This window comes from Protopterus annectens, chromosome 8.part1, assembly GCF_019279795.1.
Source record: "Protopterus annectens isolate FY-2018-M chromosome 8.part1, PAN1.0, whole genome shotgun sequence".
NCBI lineage: Eukaryota > Metazoa > Chordata > Ceratodontiformes > Protopteridae > Protopterus > Protopterus annectens.
In genome coordinates, this window is record NC_056742.1 from 504,372,248 (window position 1) to 504,386,246 (window position 13,999).

The window sequence follows — 13,999 nt, forward strand, 5'->3', positions numbered from 1 at the left end:
CGTGTGTGAAGGAGTGCTGGATCCCCACACTCGTGTGTGAAGGAGTGCTGGATCCCCACACTGGTGTGTGTGAAGGAGTGCTGGATCCCCAGATTGGTGTGTAAAGGAGTGCTGGATCCCCAGACTGGTGTGATGATTTGTTATCTAAAAGCATGTTTGATTCCTGTGTTGTGTTTGTGTAGTTTTTATATGTGAGTTTGATTCCTGTCTTGTTGTGTTAGTGTTCTCTATCCATGTATTTTTGATTCCTATGTTATGTTAGCATGCATTATTCATTTGTTTTTGATTCCTTTGTTGTTGTGTTAGTTCATAGGTTCATAGGTAGGTACTAGGCTATCAGCCCTAAGGCCTATACAAGCCCAGCCAAAAAGGTACCCTGGCTTTTTCCACCCAAGAAAATTATTTTCCTGTGCCACTGTCGAGCAGAGCCACAGAAGTGATCCCCGGGGTGAATTTCCTATTTCCCATCCAGTCATCAAGATTTTTCTTGGAGTGCTAATTAGGTGCTTTGTTTGATATAGATAGGTAATTTATTCCAGAGTATGGGAAGTCTCTGGGACAGGAATCTATCCCTCCGGCATGTTCTGTTTATTGTGATGACAAGGTTTAGGTCCCTAGAGCATGAAGCTCAAAGGGATCGGGATTTCTTTAAGTGGAGCATGTCCAACAGCTCTGGGTTTGACATAGCTTTGTATGTTAGGCAGAGATCACTTCTGAGTAGGCGATATGTGACGGAGTAAAGCTGAAGTTTTTTGAGACAGTCTGTGTAGGGCATCTGTTTGAGGCTGGAAATCCTCTTTGTGAGGTATTTCTGCGGCCTTTTCAGTTGTTGTAGATGTCTTGTGAGGTACATACCAAAAGGGGCGTTGTACTCTATAATGGGTCTAATGAGTGATGAGTAGAAGGGAATAATAACCTCTTTTTTTCTGGATAAGAAACCTTTTGTGATAAGGTGTGCCACGTAGAAGGATTTCCTGACTACTGTGGTGATGTGATTATCAAAGGAAAGACTACTATCCACCTGTGTCCCAAGGTCTCTTATCACACTTTCTGTGTTACGTATACTACCACCCATGTTGTAGTTCATGGGTACAGAGTTTTTACCAAAGGGGATGACAATGCACTTTTTGTCATTGAGCTTGAGGCCATGGCTTTGACACCAGGCATCTGTCTCAGTGAGGCCCTTTTGTAGGATGTCCACATTGTTAGGAGTTTTGATTATGGCTCCTAGTTTGCAGTCATCTGCGAATGTCGTTAATCTTATCCATGTATTTTTGATCCCTGTTTTTGTGTTACCATGCCTTATTCGTTTTTGATCTCTCTCTTGTGTTAGTATGCCTTATGCATGTGAGTTTGATCTGTGTATTGTTGTGTTAGTGTGTCTTAGCCATACGTGTATTATGCTACTGTGTCTTATTGATGTGTATTTGATCTCTGTGTTGTTGTTAGTCTTATTAATAACTTCTTAATAGGTTATTGAGCCATGAGGATTTTTAGAAGCCTAATTATTCATTACCATGAAGTTATTAGCCTTTATGTTTGAAGAGCAAATAACGCAGAGATGAGCAGAACATTTACACATGCATAGGTGATTACTGGAGTAATGACCCCAGGGGGGTCTTTATAAGCCTAGTCATGCCCCCAGGGGGTCTTTATAAACTGAGTCATGCCCCCATGTTGCCCAATCCATGAGGGACAAGGATCAAAACCAAAGGCGAATTTGAAGTTATCCATCTAGGTTGTGTCTGAAGAGCGTAAGAGAAATACTTTGATTTATAAAAAGAAAGAAATGGTGTTGTCTGACACACACACACACACACACACACACACACACACACACACACACACACACACACACACACACACACACACACACACACACACACACACACACACACACACACACACACACATACATATACATATATATATATATATATATATATATATATATGTCCCTGCAATATGTTCCATTTATGTTACAAAACAGATTTAGTTCTCTTAATCGGATGTGTATGCCACGGGACACGTAAATATGCAGCAGGTCTAACAAAACAAGGAATGTTGAGGTTCTGTACCCAAGGCAGAGATCACCCCACAGTAGCCTGTATTACACTGAAAAGGAGGAGTCCTCCGAGCGTTTATGATTTAGCTTTTGCTTTTCTTAGGAATAAACTATTGTTGGCATTCAGGTTGCGCCAAATGTTTAGGTAGGGGGCATTGTAGTCAGTGATCAGCCAGGTGAATGCAGAATACAATAGAGTGACCACATGCTTGGACCATGATACCAAACCCTTCTTAATAAGCTGTGCCATGAAAAAGGACTTCCTTATACGCATAGATATGTGGTGATCAAAGAACAGCTCTTTGTCTATATGGGTTCCTAGTTTCCTAACTAATGGATCAGTTTTCAGGGATACGTTGTAATGTGATAGTTACAAATTATTTCTTGCTCATTGAAGAATACTGTTTTTTACTTCTTGACATTTTGTTTTTAGTCCATGATTTTGACATAAGCTTTTGGTTTAGAAAAGGCTGTCTTAGAGAATGTTGCTGTCCTTTGTGGAGAGTTTATGATGACACCCAAGTTTATATTCATCTGCAGACCTAGTCAGTCATAAACCTTTAACATTACCTTTGACCTCCAAGAAGTAAATGCCAAAAAGGAGTGGCCTGAGGACTGAACCCTAGGGTACACTACTAGTGACAGTTGTTTTGGGAGAGGTAGAGCTGCTTACCCTAATTTCTTGAGTTTTATTTCTGAGCCAGTTTGCTATCCAATGAGTTTCATAGAGATTAATGTTTAGCTGGGATAGTTTATCTATAATACCTGAGTGTGGGATGGTGCTGAATGCCCATGCGAGATCTAGTTATACTGTGTACTGATTTGCCCTCATCCATTACTTCAGGAACCTTCTTAAAGAAGTTAGCTGGGTTAAGGAGGCAGGATCTATCCTTGATAAATATGAACTGGCTTATGTCAAGAGTTTCTGGGTTGCACATGTCCTTGTATATTAATTCTATAATGATGAGCAATCCTTTCTATGGCCGTACAGATGAAGGTGGTCATACTTATGGATCTGTAATTTCCCAGCTCTGTTGACATGCCACTTTTGTCCAGCACAAAGGCTGCATGGAATTTGACATTAAATAGCTTCTGTGTGTTGAAGGACACTGTTTCAGGCTGGCTAATAAGCATTCTGATATGTTATCAGGCCCCTTAATAGCAGTGTTCTTGGCCTTAGATAGTCCGTTTAGGATTTGTTTATGGGAGATTTGAGGGTGGTGTAGATGTGGTTATGAGATATGGGATTGGAGGAAAGAAGCCACGGAGGGGTGAAGTTAGAGCTAAATTTATCTGTTAATAGATGGGCCATGTCCTCTGCGTCCAAGTATGTAATATTTATTTATTTTACATTTGTTTACCGGGAGAGTCCGACAAACCCTTTTTAGTGGAGGTCCAGGGAGAAAAGCTCCATTGTTGGCTAACTATTTTGTTAGTAGAAAGAAAATTATATAATACAATAAAAAAAAAAAAATAGTAACAGACATTCATAACGGTAAAAAGACTAGAACAGAATAAATTGGTCAAGCTCTGCGTAGTGCTGGCCATTGTTATTATTTTTCTAACATAACTGAAGAAGTCTTTCTGGTTGACCTTTGCCTATGTGGCAGTCTTTGCCTCATATCTGGCTTTGTTCGATTTGATCATGGTCCAGAGATCCAATGCATTTTTTTCTTTAATTATCGATGCTGTTTATATTTGGGTTCCACCATGGTGGTTAATTTTTGAATTTGGTCTTGTATTTACTTCAGAGGGGGATAGATGCATCTAGGCAACTATTCACATGCACATAATTTCACAGTAAACGATTCCCCGCAATCTGTGGGGTCTTCGAGTCAGAAGTGGATGTTGAACTTAGGTAGGTCATCTCTCAATTTCAGTAGATTAGACTTTACATAATCTCCAAAAACTGAAGTACTAAGTGATGCTTCTGGATTCAGTCTTAAGGTGAATGTGACTGATCCATGGTCTAATCTGACCAGGGAAGGAGTTACAATTGGTAGGGAGCAGAGCTGTATTTTACAGGTGAGAACGAATTCCAGGATTTTATTGCCCCTCATTGAAATGTGGTATTACTGGTTCAAAGAATCTGTACTAGTTAAGTCCAAATATCTCCAGGCATAAATATTACAGGATGTATGTGTCTTCCAGTTAATGGAAGGGTAGTTGAAGTCCCCTAGCAGAATAGTGCTTGGTTTAAGCCATAGCAACTCCAAATTAGTTAGGAAGGAGTTATTGAGTAAGGGGAACATAAAGGAGAGTCCTACAGTTAACCATGATGTGATAAGGGGTCTTGCTAATGGTAAGACAGATATTAAGGAGCTCAAGATGGTTGTCTTTTCTAAAGTGGGTGGGAGGTTGACACAATGGTTAAAGTGTTTGCCTTTAAGCACAAGGTGCAGGGTTTGATTCTCACATGTGGTACATGGCTAGGCTTAAAATGCTACACAAAGGCAGTTGATCTAGTACTATTCTATGAGCTTAAGTAGCCTATACAGAGTTACCACTGCCTTTAGGTTCTTTTATCTAGTGCGGTGGGCTCAAACGTGAAATGCTACACTGATGGGGTGCTCTCAGTAGTCTTAAACCAGGTCTCCACGGCATTGCAAATATTGATGCTGCCCAGATAATGAGTACTTGTAGGGAGTGGAGGATTTTTCTGACTACTCCTAGCATTGAGCAGCAATACCTTTATGTTATCCAGATTATGTTTTTTTATGTTGAAAGGTTTTGAGGAATAATGTTGCCTAAAAATGGCACTGTGAGGGTGAACAAGTTTTTAGCCACTAAACAATGGCCTTGTGTGTGTGTATGGGGGGGGGGGGCAGGTAAGTGCAGACCATTCCTGGCAAAACAGTTAGGACTGTCTACCATTCCCTTTCATGCTGTGTATTGAACACCTTTTAAATGACACCTGAAGCTAAGCCAGCTGTTGAAGCCCATAATCTTTTTTTCATATTGCATCATCATGCTTGTCTCTTTGGCCTTTTATTATATCTGTTTTATTGCAAATATTGAGTTGGTAGTGCTGTACTCTGACCTGTATACAAACTGCTCATCTACAATCTTACTTTCTATTATCTGCTTAGGCATCTACACTATCCAGAGTTGTGTACGTCCCATTTGCTCTTGTACATTAGGACTAGAATGCTTATTCTCTAGTCCCCAGAGATGCACCTTTCTCTCTATATTCATATGAGTACCCTCAGGAGCCATGGGGTTTTGTTCATTTAGAAGCTGCTGGAAGTACTTCTTCCATCAGCTTTTGATGTGCTGTGGACTGGGCGAGCATGATGCTTTGGCATACCTTATGAAAGGTATCTAAACTATCGTCTTTCTCTTTTTCTTTTCAGTCTTTGCCTTGCAATCTGACATATTTTTTTTTTGTGCCATCTGCTGAGTCACTTTGCAGAAGCTGGTAGAGTGCATCTGATGCCTTCTTATTTGCTATTGCAACTGCTCTCTTAGCCTCTTTGCTAGCCATCCAGTATTCCTTCCTAGCATGGTCTGTCTTTTCTATCTCCCACTTTTTTCATGCGTTCCTTCTTTCTTATGATGACTACCTGGACTTTTGTATTCCACCACCAACTTTTCTTATGCCCCTTGTTTCCATACCTGTCTTTTCAACATATCTGTTCTTTAGTTCTCACACATGCTGTTTTGAGGTGCTGCCATTCTTCAACTCCACCTATTTCTTCTTCATCATGGGATACTAGAACCCTGACCATTTTGATGAACTCTTGTGCTTTCTATCCAGTCAACGTCCAAGTCTTCAGCCTAGTCTCTGTTGACATGACCTTAGAGCTTTCTCTGCTGACTGCTTGCATCTGATTGTGGCAACCAGTGGTTTATGCTGTGGGCTGACTGTTTCACAAGAAATTACTTTGCAATTGCTGATTCTACTCCGTTGCCCTTTCTTTACTAGGAATAAGTCTACCTGAGTCGCATGTTGGCCGCTCTTGTATGTGATCTTGTGACCGTCTCTCTTGCTGAATCATGTGTCGGCCACCATCAGGCCATTTACCAGATAGAAGTGGAGAATGGCTTCTCCTTCTTAATTCTGGTTGTCTCACCCATGTAAACCCAGGTACTCCTCATATCCTGTTCTATGAGCCCCAATATGTGCCCCCATTGCTAACACCAACTCATGTTGCCCTGCTTTATATAGTAACTTCTGCAACTGCTGCTGAATGCACTCTTTTACTCACTATCACAACCCTGCTGTGCAGCATAGGCTTTAATTATGAAAACTGCCCTATAATTACACTAGATTCTGATTGCCATGAGTCTATTACTAATTCTGATAACATCCCTTACTATCTTCTGAAGACTCTCCCTGACTAAAATTCCCATACAGTTTCTAGTATGTCCTCCCCCTGAGAAGTAAACTCTGGATCTCAAGCCAAATGACTGACATGTCTTTCCCAGACACACACACACACACACACACAAAACACATGGATTGAAGTATAAAAATGCAAGCCCTCCTCTTACCATTGTCATAGGAGGAAAACACTATTCCTTTCAAGTTCACTCTTGAACTTCTACATTCGACATTCTGAGCATCAACCATCTGCCCAGCAGCAAAGAGTAGGGCCTGTGTGTTTGTGTGTTTGTGTGTGTGTGTATATATGTATATGTATGTGTGCGTGTTTGCTTGTGTGCGTGTGTGTGTGTATATGTGTGTGTGTGTATATATGTATATGTATGTGTGCGTGTTTGCTTGTGTGCGTGTGTGTGTGTATATGTGTGTGTGTGTGTGTGTGTGTGTGTGTGTATATATATATGTGTGTGTGTATATATATGTGTGTGTGTGTGAGTGTGTATATGTGTGTGTGTGTGTATGTGTATATATATGTGTGTGTGTATATATGTGTGTGTGTGTGTATATATGTGTGTGTGTGTATATATGTGTGTGTGTGTGTGTGTGTGTGTGTGTGTGTGTGTATATGTGTGTCTAGTTCACAAAGGACAACTGCTGAGTGTTGCCATTCCCATCAATATACATTGTTCAGTCTCTCCTTGCGCTTAAGTATTTGCTTATTTTGTTATGTTCCTGTTGTTGAACTTATAGTATTTTAATTGTTTTTACCTGAAGCTTTTCTCCCTGGGCTTCTCATGAAAATGGGCTTTTGGCTCCGTTGGAGTATCCTAGTAAACATTAGCAAAAAAAAAAATAAATAAATAAATGAATGAATGTTACTGCCACTTGGTCCCAAGCAATGTGGAATACGTAAGGTATGATCCTGTGTCCTTCAGTGCCCTAGAATTCACAGTGCTATGTACTATGGTGCTAACAGGCTGTCATAGCATGAGCCTTGGCATGATGTTTATCACTGGCTTCAGTGCAAAGACAGTGTTCATTGTATAGTTTTGCATGTGTGGATGAAATGCATGGTATGCACAGCTCATGAATAGTTCACTATAGGTTCTGTTCTGCAGGCCCTGGACTACATATGGAAAGGTGTGTGTTTAAGAGTAACGCATATCTGCCAGCCCAGTGTCTGAGTTTCCAAAGCACATTATTTATTATTATTTATTATTATTTATTTGGCATTTGTTTACCGGGAAAATCTGACTGGGTCATGCAGTACCCATTTTCACTGGAGGCCCGGGGAGAAAAGTTCCAGATACATATGATTAACAGAATGAAAAACTAGACAGACATAATAAAGTCATAACATTCAAGCATAAAATTTGAAAAAAAAATGCATATTAGTTTGTCAGAATAAAACCGTAACAGACATAATAAAGTCATAGTGTTCAAACATAAATTTTATGGAAAGCCTGATAAATAGGAATATGCAGCATTATTTATATAATAAATGATTATCATAAAGATTATTAATATTCTAGAAGTCATGAAATATGGTAACAGATTATATTAATGAAAGCGTAGGATGGTATGAGTAAAGAATGGTAGGGTGTGATAGAGGGGATAGTAGGAATAGATGTGGGAAAGGTACAAGTGTATTATGACATACAGCACTGATTGTAGCATAGTTGTTAACAGGATGTTATTGGCTTTCAGTTACACAATAGTTAAATACATATGAGAATTAAAGCTACCTTGGCCTATTCCTACAAATACTATCTTGAAGACAGCATTTATCAAACTATACTGGAGTTCTTCTAAATATCTGTTTTATATCAACCATGACTATCCTGCAAGAATACCTAGCAGCTTAGTAATATCAACAAATGAATCCTTATGAAAAGTATGGATGTTATCAATAAAGACGAGTGCTTGTAAACACGATGTACTGCATGAATGAAAAATATTACTATTGCAGTTGTTACTACTGATTGCATCACATCTATTTCTCATCTTGTTTTCAGTTGGCATTTAAAGTATAAAATTATCCAGGCCTTGAAATATAATTCCCAACATCAAGTCTGCAATGATTCCAACAACAGTGGTTATGGATTACGACAAAATGTTCTTCAAGAGTTTACATGTTTTATTTTCGGAAATCGTTGCGGTATTGAGATGCACTGCCCTTCTCAAAACAAAAGCAACAATACGTTTGTGTCGGCTCTTTGCCAGTCAAATCTTCAACGGATTTAAAGCCATCTCAAGGAATGAAGCTGTGGTTTAATTTTTTTTTCTGTACTGTGTTTACTGAAAACTACAGAAGGAAACATCTTAATAAAGATGGCACATTCAAAACAATGCTTGGAGCATAGCTTGAACTTTAGATACAAGTGAAGAATGGATATCAATCGCATGATATCACACAGATAATAAATAACAATAGCTTATTCAACAATGCTAAAATGATATTCAAAAAAATGGATCTGAACATGAAAAATGTTGGTATCAGTTCGCTTTCTGAAACTTCTACATTCATACTTTTGGGGGTTCATGAAATAAAATGAGGACTCTAGCTCCCCTCTGAACTGTACTCAAGGACCTTTTGACATACTATGAGTATTTATCAGAAAATATCTTTTTACATTCTTGACTGAGCAAAACACCAGATAATTATTCTATTTTCATAGCATTTATGATTTGAAATCCCAAGTCGACATAGTTCCCCCATTCCTGCATGATGTAAATGATAACCTAAGTACATATTAACATCGCATTTCTGTTTCTACCATCCTAATCACAGAATGATCATGTTCCTACAATAGGAAGGTCCTTCCCTTCCTTCAACCCCACTCCTACCTTAGGAAGTATCTTTCCATCCTTCACCCCCACTCCTACCTTAGGACGTCTCTTTCCATCCTTCACCCCCACTCCTACCTTAGGAAGTCTCTTTCCATCCTTTCATGCCCACGCATACATAAGAAGACCCTTCCCTTCCTTTACGCCCATTCCTACAATAGGAAGTCCTTCTCCTTCCTTCATCCCCTCTACACCCTTACCTTACATGTCTTCATTTTCTAAGTCCAGTCCTGATATTTTCTCCACCTATTTTACCCTCTTTTCAGTAACACCTGCTCACCAAGTTTCTTTATCCAACAATTTACCTGACCCTGTGTTATCTATTTTAAGTTTATATAGTTCCATCTCTAATCTACTCTTTAACACCTGCCTGACAGCATTGTCTTTTCATTCTGTACAAGACCCCCTCTCCTCTACCTCCTTCATGCCAAAAAGAGGTTTTATCAAGAATTTTCTCATATAACATAGACCAGATATTTCTAATTCTACCACTTCTTACTTTCCTTACATGTTCATTATGTATGAAGATTATCTGTTGCTTCGAATTCAGATCTCTAGCATTTAGCCTCATCTCACCAACATTCCTCTTTGAACTTTCTTGCCATCCTGTATAATTTACTTAAGGATCTAAGATGCACACGGTAAACAGGCCCTAGCTTTGATAACGGTCATGACGCCTGTCATAATTCATACCATATTTAATCCTTTTTAACAGATCACTCTTTTCCATCCATCTTTGCCACAATTTTGTATATTTAATTCCACCTCTCTTTATATCACCATTTCCTATCTTTCTTGACTTTTTAACCATTGTAAACACACACACATATATCTATCCATCTACAGCATCTGTCTATCAGTCTGAACATCTATCTATCTATCTATCTATCTATCTATCTATCTATCTATCTATCTATCTATCTATCTATCCATCTACAGCATCTGTCTATCAGTCTGAACATCTATCTATCTATCTATCTATCTATCTATCTGATCATCAATCACTCTATTTATTAATTTATCCATCCATACATCTATCAATCTATCTATTAATTTGCCCATCTATCTATCTATGGATCCATCTATCAGTCTGTCTATTAATCTATCCATCCATCTGTCTATTAATCTATCAATCTATCCATATATCTATCTATCCACAGGTACTTCCCAAAATATAAAAATATCATCTAACACGCGTCGGTACAACTTAATGTTGTTCCAGTAAACAGAATTAAATACATTATCTGTTTCCCACTTTGAGGACTGGGTTTTTTTAAGCCCTTATTAATACTTTTTAACCTTTACTGCTTAAGGACGGTTATAAGCTAGGTGCTTATGTATTGCTTTCTTATTGTTTTCTACTGAAATGTTCAGGGAATGAACTGCACTCATTGAGCAGAATGTATTTAATGTGATACTTTCAAAAATTGTGTGTAGATATATTGTTTACTGTTGCATTGCTTAGTATTTCAAGAGTAGGAAATGATTGTATTTGTTAAGCTGTGGATAAATTTATCTATACATTATTGATTAATGCTGCTTGCTTAGCATTTTAAATGTAAAGGGGTACATTTATTTTAAGATCTTTGGTGCCTTTTTTGCCATATAGGGTATTTAAATGGGGGATATTATGTTTATGTATTTCACTGAAAAAGCCCTGCATAGAGTCAGGGTGAAAGCGCTTGTGTGAATTTTTATTAAATTATTTATTTAGCTGTTTCCTGCTGTCGCCTGGACCTTTTATTTATTTGTTGTCTTTGGCTATACGGTTTTCTGCATTACTAATTTTCTATACTTGTTAAACACTAGACAATATCTGCTACTGTTGCATATCTTCTAAGTTTCAACATTCCCTTTACATCTAATTATTGATTCATTCTTATCTTCAGGCTCTTTTCCCCTCCCAAATGTACTGGTCTCAAAAGCTTTGAAAATTTCAAGCTTTGAAAAAATCATGTTGTTTTTTCCCAATGGCTCATTATCCCATGTCTCATTAACTAAATTACTAGTAGAAGTGAAAAGATTGACGTTGTCTCCCCTACCGCTCATGTGCTTTAATTTTTGCTCCACCTACCCAGTATACTTTTCCATTTTATTTAACCATATTCAGTTCTAATTTCTCTGATTTCCTTCAAACACTGATAGATCTGTACTTCTAAAAGTTTTTGGAACACACCACTCCCACTGCTGAAGAGTCACTCCCATGACCATAGTGAATGAAGGTGAATGCCTGACTCCCTCTCAATGTCTGCAAAAAATGTTAATATCCCCGTAGCATCACGTTAATATTAGCCAGTAGCTACATGTATTATCTAAAACCATTTTCAAATAATTGACTTCTGCTGACTTGCACTTCTTTCCAAAAGTATTACAATTATCTGGATCAAACTTTTCATTACAATAAGGAGAATAGAATGAGGTACCTGTCATGTTCCTTTATCTTACTGACTTTATTCTAATGATTCACTTTTCTCTAATTCTTATCCACAGACAGAACTTTATATAATGCATGCACTCCCAGCATAAATCTACCAATCATGATTACCAACTCTAATCATTTAAAAATGACATCAACAGCTTAATATGCGGTCATCAAGATAATACCCATAAACCCTCCCTTTGTTTTCCAGGCATTCCATAAAGCCTGTCAGTTACCCAGACAATCTATATAAGACTGCCCCATCATAAACCAGTTGGATGTCTGCAAACATTAACCCTAATTGTCACCAATATCTTGACTGCAGCACTGCAGTGAGATATGAGACAGAACTTATCTGTTTCTTCCAGATCTTCAGCTTCTGACAAAACATCCATTGCTGCTTCACTTACAAAATATCCCTGTATGATAAACTCATTAAAGAGGCCTGCTAATGTTTCCTCCATTTCATTGCCATTTTGGTTATAAAGAACTGTAGCAAATCTATCTGCCCTCCAACTTTCTATCCTTCAAGAGTTTAATTGCTGCAATAACATACACAGCCTTTCTTCTTTATGCAAAACCAACCTATCTTCAGAGGCAGCTGCTAGCCTTTCCCAGTTGTTGAAAGCAGCACCAGAACACACATTTATACAAGTTTCTAGAAAACTTCCTGAATCCTCTGCATATTTCTGCCCCTTTCACCACTGTATCTCTTCTCTAGTTATTAATTTTTTCTGTGATCCCCACCACTGCTACCAATATGTGTCATCCCCATACTGGGTCAGTAATCAAGGAGCCTGAATCCTCACCACTGACACTGGAGCGGGACTTGCACTTGGAATACAAATGGATACACTCTGTATTTTCAGTTGCCAGACCTCTCTGCATCAAGTACAATTTCCTTTAGGAGCACACAGGGAACACTCAGCCAGGGGGCTGGATGTCTCTATATCTGTCTCCCTCCAGGTCCCAAATAAGACTCCCCACTGGTACAGCTGTAGGGTTAGATCCTCAGCTGAGTGTCAAGCCATGTCCTCCAGCACCCTCTCTGTAAGCCCACTGCTTTGTGTTCCTTCTCCAAGTAGCTGACATACACACTCTTTAAGATTCAATTTTCATACACACACACACGTGCCAACATGTGGGAAAGACTGGCACAGATTACCCACTCTACCAACTTTGCCCAGACTATAAGGTAAATTCACTGCAACCAGTCAGTTTTATAAGGCTCCTCTCAAAGGGTGTCCAATTATACTGTGTAATATTAATACTAATACAAATGATACTGGTTCAACAAGATGGCTAGGCCTTCTGGAGTGACCCACACAATGTCACCAAATAAATATAAGCACTCTCCAAGGTTAGATATTTTCTGCAAGGACCAGCCACAATAAAAGTTTTAAATGTATTTAATACTAAATAATAAAAGCACATGGAAATACTGGATATATATATATATATATATATATATATACATATATATATATATATATATGTATATATATGTATATATATATATATATATATATATATATATATATATATATATATATATATATATATATATATATATATATATATATATATATATATATATATATATATATATATATATATATATATATATATATATATATATATATATATATATATATATATATATATATATATATATATATATATATATATATATATATATATATATATATATATATATATATATATATATATATATATATATATATATATACATATATATATATATATATATATATATATATATATATATATATATATATATATATATATATATATATATATATATATATATATATATATATATATATGTATATATATATATATATATATATATGTATATATATATATATATATATATATATATATATATACATATATATACATATATATATATATATATAGATATTTATAGATATATAGATAGATATAGATATAGATAGATATAGATATATATAGATATATATATATATATATATATATAGATATATATATATATTTATATATATTTTGATGGACAGACTCAGAGAAATAACGAAAAGCAATATATAAACTAGGCTTCACTATATTCCTGACTGAATCTACAAGAATTACTGTTGTTAGTTAAGTTACATACTACTGCAAGGCAAGATGCTGTGGGTGATGGTCTTCCTAGTCAGGCTTCACAAACAGAATACTCAATATCTTGAGATTTCTCTTTGTAATACCTGAAATATAATTTCTAATAAGGCTGGCAGAATGACCTCTTCTGGTCACCTGACTCTAGATTCTCATAGTATTCCCCTTTGAAGCTGAGACAAGAAGTTAT